The sequence below is a fragment of the Abrus precatorius genome, unplaced genomic scaffold (assembly GCF_003935025.1).
Source record: "Abrus precatorius isolate BTA unplaced genomic scaffold, Abrus_2018 Scaffold10, whole genome shotgun sequence".
In the NCBI taxonomy this organism is placed as follows: Eukaryota; Viridiplantae; Streptophyta; class Magnoliopsida; order Fabales; family Fabaceae; genus Abrus; species Abrus precatorius.
The window spans coordinates 16,811,508-16,831,245 of record NW_020874292.1 but is presented as its reverse complement, the minus strand read 5'-3'; the positions used below and the strand labels follow the sequence as shown (position 1 = coordinate 16,831,245).

General features: G+C 37.2%; 1 pseudogene; it reads left to right on the top strand.

Moving 5' to 3' along the window:
* The first annotated feature begins 2,371 nt into the window (after positions 1-2,371).
* The window catches only part of LOC113851966, a 221,694-nt pseudogene continuing 204,327 nt past the window's right edge, over positions 2,372-19,738 (top strand).

Genomic DNA, 19,738 nt, shown 5'->3' with positions numbered 1-19,738 from the left:
AAATCAGCAACCTGCAAACAGGGAGTATGCCTACCAGTCAGCTAAGTTGTGATTTTTGTGGAGGAAACCATGCAAATGGTGCATGTGAGGCATCTACAAGTGAAACACAAGAGCAAGTGAATTATATGAATAATTTTCAGAGACAACAGCCATCATACCCTCCAGGATTTCAATTTTTGAATAATAGAACTCAGCAGTATTCTAATTGGAATAATCAATATTCTGCTGCAAAGAATTCTAATTCAAATTTGCCTTTTTCTAATGCAGGTCCAGCAACACAACAGCCTTATTTTCAGAGAAATTCGTCCACTCAACCTCAAGGAAATCAGAAATTTTCCAAGCCTATGAATGAGAGGTTGACTGAGATGGAAGAGACTATGCTGCAATTCATGAAGGTGACTCAAACAAGCTTCAAAAACCAAGAAGCCTCCATGAAGAAACTAGAGACACAGATTGGACAATTAGCTGAACAACTATCCAGCAGGGATGAAGGAATATTTCCAAGCAATACAGTAATCAATCCTAAAGAACAATGTCAAGCCATAACTACAAGGAGTGGAGCTGTAGTTGCAAGCCCTAAACCAGCAGAAAAGAAAGTGAATGATGCAGCAGAGAGAAAAATTGAACAAGATCTGCAACAAGGAAATTTTAAGCTATTGAAGAAAGACCATTCAGAAGAAAAAGTAGATGTTCCTATGAATTCTGAAAGGAAAACTAAAAAGCAACTCTTTGAGGAAGCTTGTAAGCCAATAGATCCAGAAAAATACAAGAGGTTGCCCTATCCTCAAAGAGTCCAGAATCCTAAACAAGAGGAACAATTTGAAAGGTTTATGAATGTCTTTAAGAAATTACAAATTAATATTCCTTTTGCAGAAGCTTTGGAGCAAATGCCCTCATATGCAAAGTTTATGAAAGAACTACTTTCCAGAAAAAGAAAGCTAGAGCATGATAAAACAGTACCTTTGACAGAGGAGTCCAGTGCCATTCTCAAGAGAAAGCTTCCTCAAAAGCTGAAAGATCCTGGATCATTTAGCATTCCTTGTGAAATAGGAAACTGCACTGTGGAAAGAGCATTATGTGACTTGGGAGCAAGCATAAATCTGATGCCATTGGCTGTTCTGCAGAAACTTGGCATAGAGGAAGTGAAGCCCACCAACATTACACTGCAGCTAGCTGATAGATCATACACTTATCCATATCCAAATGGAGTTGTTGAAGATTTATTAGTTAAAGTTGACAAGTTCATTTTTCCTGCAGATTTTGTAATTCTGGACATGCAGGTGGATTCTAACATTCCCTTGATCCTAGGGAGACCATTTCTTGCAACCGGGAGAGCCTTAATAGATGTGCAGAAAGGTGAACTTATGCTTCGAGTTCAATATGAGAAGGTAGTGTTTAATGTGTTTGAAGCTTTAAAATATCCAATTGAAGATAGTACATGTATGAAGGTAGATATACTGGATGCTTTCATTACACAACGCCATATTAATGAAATTGATGAGCTTGTTGTGTTAGAAGAAATAATATCTGCAGGAAATAACAAATCTGAACTTCTGCATGAAGAATACATTATGGAAGTGCAGCAGCAACTAGAAGCTCTGCCAATTCAAAAATCTGCAGAAAATTTAGTGAAGGAAAAGCTAGAAAAGGATGATAAAGAAGAGGAAAAGCAAAGGCTAGAACTGAAACAACTCCTTTCCCACCTGCGGTATGCATTTCTGGATGAGAAACATGAAAATCCAGTCATCATCAATAATGAACTTAAGGAAGAACAAGAGGAAAAATTGCTCAGAATTTTGAGAGAACACAAATCTGCAATTGGATGGAGTATTGCATATCTGAAAGGTATAAATCCTTCATTTTGTAAGCACAGAATTTTATTTGAAGAGAATTTTAAACCTGTTGTGCAGCCACAAAGGAGGTTAAACCCAGCCATGAAAGAGGTAGTTAAAAAGGAAGTTATGAAGCTATTAGATGCAGGAATAATATACCCTATTTTAAGTATGTGTGGGAAGACCCATACCTATTCAAAATTGGAGTAGATGGGTTACTTAGAAGATGCATTCCACAAAGTGAGCAAGCTGAGATATTATGGCATTGTCACAATTCAGAATATGGAGGTCACCATGCAAGTTCAAGGACTGCTGCAAAAGTCTTGCAAGTAGGTTTCTTTTGGCCCACACTCTTCAAAGATGCCAAGAGGTATGTCGAAAACTGTGACAAATGTCAAAGAACTGGAAATATCTCAAGAAGACATGAGCTGCCATTAACCAACATCTTAGAAGTGGAACTATTTGATGTATGGGGAATTGATTTCATGGGACCATTTCCCCCATCATTTTCACACGAATACATTCTAGTGGCAGTGGATTATGTGTCTAAATGGGTAGAAGCAATTACCACCAGATCAAATGATGCAAAGGTAGTGATTTCTTTTATAAGAAAGAACTTTTTTTCAAGATTTGGTGTGCCTAGAGTGCTGATAAGTGATGGAGGTACTCACTTCTGCAACAAGTTTCTTGAAGCTGTATTAATGAAATATGGTGTGAAGCATAAGATTGCTACTCCATATCATCCACAAACAAGTGGACAAGTGGAGGTTTCAAATAGAGAAATCAAGCAAATTCTGGAGAAAGTAGTGAACAGCTCAAGGAAGGATTGGTCAAAGAGGCTGGATGATTCATTGTGGGCATACAGAACTGCTTTTAAAACTCCAATTGATATGTCTCTATATCAGTTAGTATTTGGAAAGGCCTGTCACCTACCTCTAGAGCTGGAACATAGAGCATATTGGACTACAAAATGGCTTAATTTCGATCTGTCAAGTGCTGGAAGGAAGAGAGTTCTGCAGCTGCATGAATTGGAGGAATTCAGATAGCAAGCATATGAGAATGCGAAGTTGTACAAAGAAAGAACCAAGAAAATCCATGATAAGTTCATTCTGCAAAAAGATTTCAAACCTGGCCAGCAAGTGCTGCTATTCAATTCGAGATTAAAATTGTTTCTAGGGAAATTGAAATCTAGATGGTCTGGACCATTTTTAATTAAGGAGACCTCTCCCTTTGGAGCAATTCTTATAGAAGATCAGAAAACAAGGAGGGAATTCAATGTCAATGGCCAAAGATTGAAGACCTATCATGGAGAAGAGTTTGCAAGAAATATATCATGCTTGAAATTGGTTCCTCTTGAGTGAGGAACAACTAATGTCAAGCTAGTGACATTAAAGAAGCGTTTTGTGAGAGGCAACTCACATTTCTAACCCAGTTTAAGCTTTCTTTAGTGTTTTTAGAATTTTGCATACTATTGCTCTGTAAATTTCTGATATTCTGCAAAAATTCCACACAAATATTGCTGAATCTGAGTTTCTGAGGTGCATTTGCTTGCTTAATCTGAGAATTGATGAGGTAAATGTGTAGTTAAGAGTTTAAGATTCTGCATAATCTGATTTTATCAATTTCTGGAAGTTTCTGCATAATGTATGTGAATATTCTGTTGAATCTGATTTTCTGAGGCACAATTGAGATACTTGAATTAAGATTCAATGTGGAGAGTGTGTATTTGATGGATTAAAGAGTGAAAATTGAATTAATTGAGGTTTTAGAGGTATTTGATTAATGAGAGGAGTCACTTTATTGCAGAAAAGAAGCTACGCAGAGAATGCATTTTGAGGTTTTCTGCTGGAACAATCACTTTTACTGATAAAAGTGATCACACAGAGACAGATGAGAAAATGAGCTCTCTGGAACGCTTCCTTTTTCTGTCAAGAGTGACTACGCACAGGTAAGTAAACTTCTAATATCTCTGCGTTAGTACTTTTATTGAAAAAAATTATCACTTTGCTGCGCGTTATCACTTTGCTCAGCAATAGTGATAACGCGCGCCTCACTCTGAAAAATTCACTCTCTGGAACATTCACTCTTTCGAATAATAGTGATTATGGTGGGAACAATTAATTTTACAACGTTCATTTCTTTTAAAAAATTGTCACGTGCCCAGCGTAACCATATATAATCCCTAACTTGAGCACGCACACACACTTTTCATGCTTGAAACTTCATCTCTGTCTAAGTTTTCTCTTCAAATCTCACTCTCTGTGTGCGTCGACCTAGAATCAACCAGCATTTCTCATTCAATACTACATCTTCCTGCAAGGTACACTTACTCTCATCCCTCTGTAACTGTAGCTAGGGTTTTCTGTGTTTAAAAACTTGGAAAAATGTAGAATAGGGTACTGAGGCACTGTAGGAGCAATACACTGAAGAAGTCTTCCCTGTCATTTATGGAGCATTCGAATCTGCATTGTACATGTTTGAATAAAAGTTCTGCAAAAATTGGGATGACCTAAAAAGAATTCAGTGAAAAGTTGTCTGAGCTAAGACTGTTGAATGAGATTAATTGCAACCATACACTGCATGTAATGCAATCGAATGTTAGGAAAATACCAGGACAAGTAATTCTGCATTACTTTGATGGAATAATTTTTTGCTGAGAATGATTGGGTTGCAAATTATGTTTGAAAATTGGTTGAAACTTGAAAATATTGCTCTGCGCTACTCTAATTTTTAATGATAGTGAACACATCTTGAATTTTCAGCTTAGGAGTATCTAAATTTCTCTGAATGTGATGAATTAATGTTGAGCAATTATTCTGTGCATCAGTATAATACATGTTTTGATAACAAACTTAAATTCATCACACTCTGAAGCTAATTGGTTAAAAATAGAATGAATAATACTTTAAAATAGTTGTTCTCTGTCATGTATGTTAGTTTAATGGAAGGGTTGAAATCACTTTGCATTATATGAACCACATTTCTGCAGAATCTGAACTGATAGCAACAGAATTTTTTGAAACTGTGGAATTGAAAATTAGAATACATAGTTGTACTGAAATTGAGTTAGACATTAAATTGGGACTATCTGAAATGCATACTTGATTGCAAAAATGAATACAACGTGGGAATTCTTGCTGTCAGCACAAAATCAGTTTGAAATTTTGGTCAAGGCATGTAATTATCTTTTTGCGTTACCCTGATATTTGATAAGAGTGTGCACTCTGAATTCTACTGTTAGATTTTGCATGTTTTGAATAAGTTGTGCAATTGGGTGTTGGTATTTGAATGTGAATGATATTATTAGCAGATTGCATGATGAGAAGTATTAGAAAATTTAAATTTCTGCAAACTGCTTGATTGAATTTTCTGCAATATAGGATTATTCTTTGATTCTAAAATTTTAAACTGACAATTACTCCCTTCATGCAGAAAATTTCAAAATGGTTAGGACTTCATTCAACACACCTGTGGGTCCTCCTAAGAAGAAGCAAGTTGTATCTTCTACCACCCCTAAGAAGAAGCGAGTTGCATCTTCCACAACCCCAACAAGAAGATCCAGCCGAAACCTCCAAGCTGCAGCATCAAAAAGGGCCAGAACTGATGGTGTCTCAAGCTCTTCACCTATTCATATCTCTGAACCCTCACCTTCTCCCTCACCTCAAACAAGATCATCTGCACCTACATCTGAACTTTCACCTTCTCCACCACCTTCAACAAGATCTCCTGCACCTGCACCCTCACCTACACCATCACCCCCACCAAGAACAGCTGCACCCTCAGAATCCTCACCACCAGCCACACATGATCCGAGATTCAGAAGTTTGGCTCATGAAAACTTTTTCAGAGCCAATATTCTAAGAAGAAAAATTGTTCCTGTCAGAGCATTCCAAATAGCTGGGAACAACTACCCTGAATTCAAGGAGGAAATCCAGAAAATAGGCTGGGAATTCTTCTGTGTAACAGCTGGCCTAGGTTGGAGGGAAATAACTCAGGAATTCTATGCCAATGCCATGAGGTTTAAAGGGAAAGGACTCCCTAAGTTCAGCTCCATGGTCAAGGGCATGAGAATTGACTTCTCACCAGCAAATATCAACAGGGTGCTGGAAATTAATTCTGCACAACATGCTGCACAGCCGAACTTCAAAACATTTAAGGAAAGTTCAGATATTGATTTTGTGCAAATTCTGGAAAGGATTGGGAAACCAGGCACTACATGGGAGCTCAACCAATCTAAGAAGCCAAAGCATATTGTCACCAAGAATCTTCTGCCCTTTGCCAAAGTATGGAGCATGTTTATCTTAAATTCTTTCATGCCTGTCAAACATAGCTCCACACTAGCTGTGAAGAGGGCTGCTCTGCTTTTTGCCATAGTCTCCGACATCTACATAGATGTGGGAGAGGTAATAAGTGAATGTATCTTGAGAATACTGAAGACAAAAAGGGATTCATTAGCCTTCCTTTCAGTAATTACATTACTTTGTGAAGACGCAGAAGTAGAGTTTGGTGATTATCAAGAAAAAATCAGAGCTGCACCATCCATTTCTGCAGCTCTGATCAAAGAGATTTATGCAAATATCTCCTGCACCTCTGCAGCCCCAATTCCTTCACAATTCAAGAAAGAGAAACCAATGATGATGAAGGACACTCTGAAGCAGCTAGCTGAAGGGCAGAATCAACTTGCTGAAAGGCAGACTGAGCTGCACAATAGCCTCAAAGCTGGAGCATGTTAATGGAATGTATTATGCTGAATATTGGTCAGAAATTGGGAATGACCAAAGAAGAAATGTATCATACTCCAGACTTGGGAGAGAATGCCCAGTGCCTTCGTTCTTCTATTTTCAAGAATATGCCAATATACAGAACCCACTTTCCTCAGCCACCATTTGAAGAGGTAGTGGAAGAAGAAGAAGAAGAAGAAGAAGAAGAAGAAGGTTCTGATAAGGAAAGTTCAGAGGAAGAAGATGCAGCAGAAGATTAGCTTAGGAATTTATTTTCTGTTATTAGGATTTTGTAAATTTCTGTAGTTTTAAACTTTTTGGGTTGTAATCACTGATTGGTACAATTTGGTTTAATTTTCACTTACCTATTTTGCAATTATATTAGTTTTTAACTAATTACCTTTCTCTTGCTGCGAGTTGATGGAATTCTGGTGTTTTTGTGCAAAGAATATCACACACACAACACTCACACACATTGGATGGTGACTCTTGCACAAGCTGCCATGAAAGGGGGGTTTCATTCTCTACCTCTTATTCATGTGTAGCTTCACATTACACTGAATTGTTTTTGAAAAACATTAAATACTAGAATAGATAATAAACTGCTGACTGTGAATTTTGTGTGAATTTCTTTTTAAGTTGTTTTTCCCATTCTCAAAATGAGATCACACTTGTATTTTCAAAAAGGAGGCAGTTGCCACTAGGTGCGTATACTTCTGAAAAGTGCATTGTGTTTTCATTAATCCACATGATCACTTATAAAACCTAGTGAGACTTGAACTGCCTATTTCTTTTTCTTGTGTGATTAATCAAATTTTACTGCATTCTCTAGAACTTGCCCTTGTTCTTAATTGAATATGCATATTACAGTTCTCACACACATGATAGAGGCCATGTTTGATATAATTAGTTAGCCTAAAATGCCTTCCCTCATGATTAATTGCCCTAGTTTACCCTTTGAGCTTAATATTCCCTTTTCTTGAGTTAACTTCATTACAAGCCTTGCTGAAAAACCAATTTTACCATTCAAAGGAAAAGAGGCATAGTGAGTTCAATCAACAATGAGTTTTAAAACTAAGTTTGGGATAGCATCCATTTATGTTGCTTGAGGACAAGCAAATTTTTAAGTTTGGGGTAGGGGAATAGCAAGCTATCTAAGTTTGAGTTCAAAAAGTCAAAATGAAAGAACAAAAGTGCTGCAGAAAAATGAAAAATTATGCAGCAAAACTGTGGAAAGAATAAAACATGAGTTCAAAAACAGAATCTGAGTTGAAAAGAGAAAAATGGAGAGCAAAAAAGAAGAAATTCACAGTAAACTGTTGCAGAGAAAAAGGAAAAGAAATTCGAGGAAAAGGAAAGAGTAAATGGAAGTAAGAGAAGAAAAAGGGAAAATGAAAATTCTGCTGTGCAAAAACAATTTGTTTGCTGCATAATTGAGGGATTTAATGTGAATTGATGCTAAACCAGACTAGTTTTAAAGTCATTCACTCAAAATGCCTCCGATCTTTTGAAATTGCAACTTGTTCTTATTCTGTTCAGTATCTACCTTAACCTAAGCCCTGTTATAAACTGTAAAAAGTCCTCTTGATGTGTGATTGGCTGTACTAAGCAGAGGAGATGGAGAAATTGGTCAAGCATATGGTAGAGTGTAGCTGAATTGATGATTAAAGAGAGAAAACCGTACCTTAACACTGTTAAGAAATGAGGGAAACACTGTCCAGTGAGAAGTGATCATGATTTTAATGTTTCTCACATGAACTTGGCTGATATATATATGAACTTAGATAGCAATTCTTGCTTAAAATTTGATGAATGCATTGTGATTGCAACGATGAGTAATTGGATAAACATCTTGATTGAAAATTTTGCAGAAAACACAGAATTGGAAATTGAAAAATCTGAGAAAAGCAGTTTGTGAATTTTATTTTATTTTTAGAAGTGGAAGAATTACCCTTGGTTTAATTTGATTTGCTTGAGGACAAGCAAAAATTCAAGTTTGGGGTAGTGATGAATCCATATTTTTACTGATATTTTAGCATAATTATAACACATTTGATAAGAAAAATATATAAAGAAAGCAAAAAAACTTAGAAAAATAAAAGGAATTGAAGTTTGTTTAAATTTGTAGTTATTTTAGTAATTGTGAAATTTTTGCTTAGGAATTAAGTTTTTAATCTTGTTTTTGAAGGAATAAATTGAGCAAGGATCATATTCATGGAAGTTTGATGACAAGGAAGAGGGAAGAAGCAAGTCTGGACTCCATAAACTCAAGAATAAGAAATTGCAGACTGGGCGTGATCACTATTATCAGTGAAAGTGATCACTTCAGAGTTCAAAGAAGAAAGAAAGCTCTGCGTAACCACTTTTATCATTAAAAGTGATAGTTCCAGAGAGGCAAAATATCAGGACAGCTCTGCGTAACCACTATTGTCATCAAAAGTGAGCGTTCGAGAGAGTCTTCAACTTAGCGAGTTGTGCGTAGTCACTTTCATCAACAATAGTGATAATGCGCAACTACCTGGGCTCTGCGTTGTCACTTTTATCATCAAGAGTGATAGTTCCAGAGAGCTCTCAATATCAGGAAAATGCGCGTGGCCACTATTTCTGGGAAAAGTGTTAACGCGCAACCAATAACTCTCTGCGTAACTACTATTTCTCATAAAAGTGATAACGTGAAAATCTGGAAAATTTTATAAATACCAGAAACGATCCGAAAAGAAGGGGTTCGGTTTATTTTCAGTTTTTTTAGTTAGTTTCTGGTTAGAGGAAGCGAGAGAGAGGAGTGGGGATTCAGATCTTGGAGCTTCACGAAGAGGAATTGGAGTGGAGCAAGCTTCCATGGCGTTTCTGAGTTTCTTCTTTTCTTCTTCTCTTTCTTTTTCTTCTTCTGCTGCCATGGCTATGTAATTCGTTCATAGTTAGGGAGTGTAGATCTGAAATGAACATGTTGAATTGATTTAGATCTGGATTTCAAGCTTTGGAATAGATTGAGTGATTGATTCTGAACTTCACGTGGAAATTGAATGGAAATTTGATTAACTAAATTTAGAAGAACTCTTGTCAATGGAAATTGAATTTGTTCTTCAGATCTGAACCAATCACCGAGATTATAGTTTTCTTAGGGATAAGGAACTTTGATCTTGCAATCCTTTGGTTTCTTACACTTAAAGCAATATTGAATTGAATCAGATCTAAGGAATTAGAATGGTTTAATTGAATGTTAGATTCACTGAGTTAAGGAATTAACCTCTGAATAATATAATTTGAAACTGATTGTCATTCTTTCCAATTGCTTGTTAATTCAGAACTTTATTGGTTGAACATTGGAGTTTTGGTGAAGCAATTCCCTAGCTATGGTTTCTCCCTCTGTTATCACATAACTGTGTGTTCATTGTTCTATTTTCTGCAAGTTCATTTTACTTTTAATTGTTCCAGTTTGCTGTTATTAGATGTTACCACTCTCCTTACAATTTCGAAAAACTTTAAATGGTTATAATTCTATGAAGTGATACTTGAATCTAAATTCCCTGTGGAGACGATATTTGGATCTTAAATTTACTCATCACTTGCTGCAATCCTAATGCACTTGCTAGTGTTAGATTGCGAACAACAATCACGCAGAGGCATCAAGGTAAACACGCTCCTCTGGAACATTCACTCTCACTGATAAGAGTGATTACGCAGAGACAGATGGGAAAAATTAATTCTCTGGAACGCTTCCTTTTTCTGGCAAAAGTGGCTACGCACAAGTAAGTAGACTTTCAATCTTTGTGCGTAACTACTTTTATTAAAAAACATGGTCACAAGGCTGTGCGTTATCACTTTGCCCAGCAATAGTGATAACGCACCCCACACTCTGAAAAATCAACTCTCTGGAACACTCACTCTGCTCAAAAATAGTGATGACACTGAGTGTTTTAAATATATAACATTCACTTTTCTGGCTTTAAGTTGTCACGTGCCCACACGTGACTATAAATATAACTCAGAGTGAACACGCCCTTACCCTTGCAACCAAAAATTCCTCATCTCTCTTAACGTTCTTTGCAATTTCAAGTTTTCTGAGTATCAACCTAGCAATAACAAGCATTTCCTCCATAATTCCCCATCTTTTTCGTCAGGTACGTGACCCTCTTCTCTCTAAAATAGCGGGTTAGGGTTTTCTGTGTTTATATTCTAAGAAAAATGAAAAAGGGAGTAATAGAAAATTATTTTGAAGATATTTGACTCAATAAAAGCATGAACAATACACTGAATGAGTCCCTCTGTCATTTAAATTTTTTTTACAAGAACATTCGAATCTGCTTTGCTTTGATTGAATTGTTTTTGTTGAAAATGTTTGGGTTGAAGAACCATGTTGAGAAATTAGTTGAAAACCGGAAATATTGTTCTCTGCTACCTTGTTTCGTTGCAAAAATGAATGCATTTTGAAACTTCCAAATTAGAATTTCTCTGAATCTAATTGTTTAAGAGTGTGCAGTTGTATGTTCTGGTTTTAAAGTTAGAAGAAATCTCAGAGGAATAATGGGATGTTGTTCTGATGCTTTTTGATTCAACAATAGAATGAGCACAATGCTGAATAAGCGTTCACTTTCATTCATTATATCTCTTTTAAAAGAAAGTCGAACCTACATTGCACAATATTTGCATCAAATTTCTACAGAATCTAACACGTCTAAACAGATTTGTGGAAAGTGTTGGATTGAAAAGATTTGAATGTGATTTTCTGAAATCATTTGTTATTCTGAAACCAGTTCTGGATGATTGTGATCCAATAACTTTTTGCTGATACTGAGTGAGTACATATCTGTATTAAAAATTAGTTTAAACCTGAAATTAGCTCTCTGCATTACCATATTTTTCTGAGAAAATATGCACTCTAAACTTACAAAATTAGGGAGATCAGTTTAAAATTCTTTGAATATGGTTGTTCAAAACTGTGCACTTTTGTTTTTCTATCTACAGACTGATATGCCATTAATTGCTAAAAGAGTTTTCTGCTAAAATTACAGAGTTGTTGAAAAATTGATTGATAACTTGAAATGTTTCTTCTGCGTTAACATGATACTTTCTGAGAGTGTGCACTCTGAACTTAGAGATTGGGATTTAACATGATTTGACTAATAATGCTTAAATTTGTGTAGTTGTGTGTTTGTATGTGTATGGTGAATTATCTTAACAGTAACCTGCATGATCATCGTGTTAGAAAAGTGAATTCCTACAAGATTATTTGATTGAACTTTCTGCAGCACAGAAATACCATTATGTGTTAAAATTTTGAATTTTTTTGCAGAAACTGAAAAATGGTTAGAACTTCTCTAAACACACCAGTTGGACCTTCTAAGAAGAAGCAAGCTGGAGCTTCCACCACTCCAAGAAGAAGATCCAGCAGAAATCTTCAAGCAGCTAGGAATAATCCAGCAGCAAAGAGGGCCAGAACTGATGGTGTCTCAAGCTCCTCACCCATTGAAATTTCTGACCCACCTCAGCCAAGATCACCTGCACCTTCACCTTCTCCACCACCTCAGACCAGAGCAGCTACACCTTCAAGCTCCTCACCCTCTGCAACACATGACCCAAGGTTCAAGAGCATTGCTCACAAAAACTTCTTTAAAGCCAATATCCTGAGGAGGAAAATTGTCCCTGATAGAGCATTAAAAATTGCTAGGGACAATTATCCAGAATATAGAGAAAGGATTCAAAAGATGGGATGGGAGTTCTTCTGTTCTGCAGCTGGCCTAGGTTGGAGGGAAATAACTCAGGAATTTTATGCAAATGTCATGAGATTCAAGGGAACTAAATTCCCTAGGTATAGCACAATGGTTAAAGGGATAAGGATAGACTTCAGTCCTGCCAATATCAACAGGGTGCTAGAAATCAATGCTGAAAGACACCTTGCATAGCTGGATTTCACCTCATTCAGGAAGAGTCCTGATATTGATTATGTGCAGATTTTGGAGAAAATTGGCAGGCCAGGTACAACTTGGAAGTTGAATCAGGCCAAGAAGCCAAAATGTATAATCACCAAGAACTTGCTGCCTTTTGCCAAGGTATAGAGCATGTTCATCCTGAATTCTTTCATGCCAGTAAAACACAGCTCAACCTTGGCAATGAAGAGGGCTGAATTACTGTTTGGAATAGTTACGAATATGTACATTGATGTGGGGGAGATATAAGTGACTGCATCCTTAATATTTTGAAAACCAAGAGGGATTCTATGGCCTTCCCGTCAATCATCACACTGCTCTGTGAAAATGAAGGAGTAGAGTTTGGGGAATATCAAGAAAAGATCAGAGCTGCAGCCCCCATCTCTGCATCTATGGTAAAAGAAATTTATGCCACCACTTCCTGCATCTCCGCAACCCCAATTCCTTCCCAATATAAAAAGGAGAAACCAATGCTAATGAGAGATGCATTGAAGTTGATGGCTAAGAAACAAAATCAACTTACTAAAAGGCAAACTGAGCTGCACAACAGTCTCAAAGCTGGAACAATGCTGCTGGAATGTGTGATGCTTAATATTGGACAAAAGCTGGGAATGACTAAAGAGGAGATGTACCACACACTTGATTTGGCAGAAAATGCTTAGTGTTTAGGATCCTCTGTGTTTAAAGATTTACCAGTTTATAAAACACACATTCCACAACCAGTAGAGGAAGAAGTGGTAGAAGAAGAGGCGGTGGAGGAAGAAGAAGAAGAAGATTCAAAAGAAGACACCTCACAGGAGGAAGATGCAGCAGATGACTAGTTTAGGAATTTATTTTCTGTCATTAAGAATTTTGTAAATTTCTCTAGTTTCAAACTTTTTGGGTTGTAATTACAATTTGGTACAATTTGGTTTAATTTTCACATATCTATTCTGCAGAAAAATGAAAAATCTATGCAGCAAAGCTGTGCAAAGAACAAAATGCGAGTTCAAAAGAAAAGAATTGCAGCAAAGTTCTGCAAAAAAATGAAAAAGAATATCAACGAAAAGAAGATAGTGAATGAAAGCAAGAAAAGAAGAAAAGAGATGAAAATTCTGCTGCACGAAAACTTTTGTTTGCTACATAAATGGGAGAATTAAGGAGAAATAATGCAGATCCAGGCTAGTTTTAAAACAAATCACTCAAAATGCCTCTGATCTTTTGAAATTACATATATTGTTTTCCATTTTCTTCAATACCTACCTTAACCTTAGCCTTGTTATAACCTGAAAAAGTCCTCTAGATATGTGATTACATGTATTAAGCAGAGGAGATTGAGAATATGGCCAAGCATATGGTAGAGTGTAGTGAAATTGATGATTTAGAGTGAAAACAATACCCAAACAATATTGAGTGATGAGAGAAACACTTCCAAGTGAGCTGTGATCATGTTTATTAATTGTACCCACATGAACTTTGCTTATATATATGAACTTAGATAGCAAATTCTTGCTCAGAATTGATTAATGCAGTATGGCTATCATGATGAGCATTGCGATAAACAATTTGATTGAAAATTCTGCAGAAATCACAGAAGTGGTATTTGAAATTTCTGAGAAAAGCAGTTTGTAAAATGAATTTTAAAAAATGAAGGAATTATCCTTGGTTTAGTTTGATTTGCTTGAGGACAAGTAAAAATTCAAGTTTGGGGTAGTGATGAATCCATATTTTTACTAGCATTTTACTATAGTTTTAATCCATTTCATAAGGAAAATGTGTTGGAAAAAGCAGAAAAAAAAATCATAAAAATAGAATGATTGGAGAATTTCTTTAAATACATAGTTAGTTGAGCATTTATGAATTTTCTGTGTAAAAAGTTAACAATTGAAGTGTGTTTTTGTAGAAAATGTTGAGTAAAGACCATGAGGTTGATAGATCAATGGAGAAATAGCAGAAAAGTAGCAAGTTTGGACTCAAAAAACATGGCTCATGGAGTTTAAGCTGGGTGTGGTTACTCTTGCCAGCAAAAGTGAGTGATTCATAGCTTAAAGGAGAAGTTGAGTGTGGGCGTGATCACTTTTATCATTGAAAGTGAATGTTCTAGAGAAGTTCAATCTCAACTTAGCTGTGCGTTGTCACTCTCGCCAACAAAAGTGAACGTTCCAGAGAAGCTTCAGACCCAGCAGGCTTGGCGTAACCACTTTTATTAGCAAAAGTGAGTGTTCCAGAGAAGGTAAAATTTCAGTATACTCTGCGTGGTCACTCTTGCTGGCGAAAGTGAACGTTCCAGAGAAGGCAAAGTTTCAGAGTATTCTGCGTAACCACTTTTATCATTGAAAATGGATGTTCCAGAGAGTCCTCAACTTAGCAAGTTGCGAGTGACCACTTTTACTCATAAAAGTGATCACGCACAACGTCGCGACCTTCTGCGTGGCCACTCTTATCAGCAAGAGTGATAACGCCAAGAATCGGGATTTCTATAAATACATGTTTTAAGCTCAAATCTCAGGGTCTTTATTCATTTTCTGTTTTTTCTGTTAGATTCTCGTTGGGAGAGAGTGAGAGAGAGGAGTGGGGTCGAACCTTGAAGCTTCAAGAAGAGGAATTGGATTGAAGCTCGTGGCTATGGCTTTTTCTGAGTTCTTCTTCTTCTTCTTCTTCTCCTTCTTTCTCTTTCTCTACCACAATGTCTGTGTAATTTCTTGTAGTTAGGAGTTTATGGAACTCGAATTGATGTATTGATTTGATTCTTGCTTCTGAAATTCGAGTATTTGGATTAATTGAGTTGTTAATTCTGCACTTTACATAATCTTTGAATGGGAATTCATTTGATTAACCTTAGAGGAACATTTGCCAATGGGAATTGGACTTGATTCTCTAATCTGAATTAACAACTAGAATTAGGGGTTTCTTAGAGATAAGTATACTTAATTCTGCAATCCTAATGTTCTAATTCTTAATGCAACATGAAATTGAACTTCACCTAAGGGATTAGGGTGGTTTAGTTGCTTGTTAGGGTTAATGAGTTAAGGGATTAACCATTGGCTATTAATATGCGAAACTGATTGTCAATTAACCAAGTTCTTGAATGTTTAGAGGCATAATTGAATTAATATTGACATTCTTGTGAAGTAAATTCCTAACTATTCTTCACTCCTATCTCATTTCATCACAAATCCTAAACTCTGTTTTTCTGCAAGTTCTTTACTTTTAATTGCTCTGGTTTGCTGCTATTACATGTTACAACTCTCCTTCCAAATTCGTATGGCTCAAATGGTTATAATTCTGTGAAGTGGTACTTGAAACCTAAATTCCCTGTGGAGACGATATTCGGATCTTAATTTTACTCATTACTTGCTGCAATTCTAGTTCACTTGCTAGTGTAAGATTATGAACAACAATAGGATTTTACATGCTTTGACTGTGAATGCTTAAGTTTGTGCACCTGTGTGTTGGTATTTGCATGTTGAATGATATTATTAACAGACTGCATGATTTATAGTGTTAGAAAAATTAAATTTCTGCAAACTGCTTAATTGAACTTCTTTGATTAAAAATTTGAATTGCTGCAGTATAGAAATACCATTGTGTTAAAATTTTAAACTTTCCTTTTTGCAGAAGCTGAAAGATGGTCAGAACTTCTTTAAATACACCAGTTGGCCCTTCTAAGAGGAAGCAAGCTGAATCTTCCAGCACTCCAAGAAGGAGATCCAACAGAAATCTTCAAGCTGGATCAGCTAGAAATACTCCAGCAGCGAGGAAGGCTAGAACTGATGGTGTTTCACCTTCCTCCCCCATTGAAATCTCTAACCCACAGCAGACCAGAACAGAAGCTCCTTCAGCTTCCTCACCTACCACAACACATGATCCCAGATTTAGGAGTATGGCTCATGAAAACTTTTTTAAAGCCAACATCCTAAGAAGAAAAATTATTCCAGACAGAGCTTTTCAAATTGTTGGGAACAATCATCCAGAATTCAAAGAAGAAATTCAAAATAGAGGCTGGGAATCCTTCTGTTCAGTGGCTAGCCAAGGATAGAGGGAGATTACACAGGAATTTTATGCAAATGCAATGAGGTTTAAGGGAAACCAAGTCCCTAAGTTCAGCTCAATGGTAAAAGGGATGAGGATTGATTTCTCACCTGCCAATATTAATAGGGTGCTAGAAATCAACACTGAAAAACATTTTGCACAGTTGGACTTTAGCACATTTAAGAAGAGTCTAGACATTGACTTTGTGCAGATTTTGGGAAAGATTGGTAGACCAGGCACCACATAGGAGTTAAACCAATCCAAGAAGGCAAAGCATATAATTACCAAGAATTTGCTGCCCTCCTCCAAAGTGTGGAGCATGTTCATCTTGAACTCATTCATGCCTGTCAAACACAGCTCCACATTGGCTGTCAAGAGGTCTGCATTGTTGTTTGCTATAGTTTCTGATACATACATAGATGTGGGGGAAATTATAAGTGACTTCATCTTAGGCATTTTGAAGACAAAGAGGGATTCCCTGGCTTTTCCCTCAGTCATCACCCTGCTATGTGAGGATGCAAGAGTAGAATTTGGAGAATACCAAGAAAGGATCAGGGCTGCACCTTCCATTACTGCAGCCATGATAAAAGAGATTTATGCTACTGTCTCCTACACTTCTGCAGCTCCCATCCCCCCCCCCCCAATACAAAAAAGAGAAGCCTATGATGATGAAAAATACCTTGAAGCTACTAGTTGAAGGACAAAATCAATTGGCAGAAAGGCAGAATGAGCTTCACAAATACATAAAGGCTGGAGTTATGATGATAGAGTGCATAATGCTCAACATTGGGCAAAAAATGGGGATGACAAAAGAGGAGATGTACCATACTCCTGATGTAACAGAAAATGCTCAATGTCTTCGCTCCTCTGTGTTCAAAAACATGCCAATCTACAGAACCCATGTTCCTCAGCCAACATTTGAAGAAGTAGTGGAGGAGGAAGAGGAAGAAGAAGAGGAAGAAGAAGAAGAAGAAGAGGGCTCTGAAGAAGAAACTTCAGGAGATGAAGATGGAGCAGAAGAGTAGAATAGGAGTTTTCTTTTTTGTTGTTGTTTTCCTTTAATTCAATATTGTAGTTTTAGAGTTTGTGAATTCAGTAGTTGTTAAGAACAATTTTAATATTTTTAGTTGTAATGAAGATCAATTTCTGTTAGATTTATAATTCTGCAGTTTTAATCACTGTATATTACTGATGATTGATGGAATTTTGGTGTTTTGTGCAGAGAATGTCACACACATAACACTCACACACATTGGCTGATGACACCTGCACAAGCTGCCATGAAAGGGGGGTTATTCTTTACCTCTTGATTCATGTGTTGGCTACACAATACACTGAAATTTTACTGATAGTAGAATACATATTAAACTGTCTTCTGTGAAACAATTACTTTTCAATTGATAATTCTGTGAATTCTGCTTGATTTTGTTCTTTTTAAGTTGTTTTTCCCATTCTTAACATGAGATCACACTTGTATTTTAAAAAATGAGGCAGTCTTGCCACTAGGTACATATAATTCTGAAAAGTGAATTGTGAGTTCATTGATTAGCATGTCACTTACAAATCCCTATCATCTTACATTAGAGGAATTACCCTTGAAATCTAAATTCCCTGTAGAGACGATATTCTGTTCTTAAAAATTACTCATTACTTACTGCAATCCTAGTGCACTTGCTAGTGTTAGATTGTAAACAACAGTACCCTCCCCACATCAAGTAACGTCAGCAAGATACGGAAGGACATCACCCTATCCAAGCAGAGACTTGAAGACTAGTATTTCCCTAGCAGGAACATTTTGGCGCCTACGGTGGGGCACGAATTGCCTTGCTTTTTTAATCATCATGGTATTAACAAGAAGCCAACAAGAGGGGCAGAATTATCAAGGAAGAACTTCTCATCAACAGAAAGGTGTGACACCCAATCAACCGATCCCTGAAGCTGCAGCCGGAAGGGGGGTGATAAAAGCCTCTTTTCTGTAGCAAGACAGCTCCAGGCCGAGATGAAGGAAGTGCAACAGGCCAGAGAGAAAGATGCTCTTGAGATGTCGGCCTTAAGAAGAGAGAACGCTAACTTGAGGGAGGAAATCAAAACCCATATACCCTCTTAGACTACCCCTTCTGCTCAAGAGCAAGGAGAGTCTTTGACATTGCAAGAAAAACCAAAGGGGACTCTACAAGTTAGAACCCTACTGAACGGGATGACGGCCCGAGTTGAAGCCTTTTTACTCAGCTTATCCTGGAGGCCAAGTTACCTGATAATTGGAGAGGTTTAACGTTAAAAAAGTATGATGGGACATCTGACCCAGGAGAACACTTGGATATTTTCATGACCCAAGTCGCCCTATATACAGAAAATGACGCCTTATGGTGTAGGATTTTTCCGACCTCGCTTCGAGGACCAGCTCTCAGTTGGTTCACCCGACCCCTCCCTTCATCTATCGACTCTTTCGCAGCTCTTACAAGACGATTCAACCTACAGTTTGCCACAAGTCGACCTCACCCCTTGACATCCCTAACACTTGTCAACATTCGTCAGGAAAAAGGAGAATCACTCCGAGCGTTCATGGAACAATTCGGCAAAGTGACCCTTTCAATTCATAATCTGGAACCAGCTGTGGCCATGCACCACCTTACAACGGCCCTTAAGCCAAGTCCTTTCGTTAACAGTATCTGCAAAAAACCACCAGCTGACTTGGTTGAATTGAGGAGTCGGGCTGCAAAGTATATGCAGATGGAAGAATTAGCCGAGTACCAAAATCAAGTTTGGATGGACCAAGGGTCCAATTCAAAAAATATAAATAAGAGAGAAACTTTCAAATCTCGACAAGAAAACAAAGAAAGAAGGAATGAGCTTGAGAGGCCGCCCAGGGGGCCTAAATATCCCTCCTATACTACACTCAACACTAACTGGTCTAGGGTACTTGATTAGGCCTTAGCAATAGAAATCTTGACTATGCCCAGGCGCGCCAACACCCCCCTTAGACAGATAAGAGCAAATCTTGCCGGTATCATCGCAATAGGAGCCATATGACAGAGGAGTGCACAGTTTTAAAAGATAAAATTGAAGATTTGATCTAGGACGGCACCTTAGAGGATTTGTGCAAACAAACCCCACCGGTCATTCTGAAAGGGAGAGAGACTGCTACCCCGAGTCATCAAGAAGATACCATAATAAGCAGTCCGAAAGACAACGAAGTCGGTCAAAAGAACCTCCTACTACATGATACGATGAACGTGAGAAATATTCT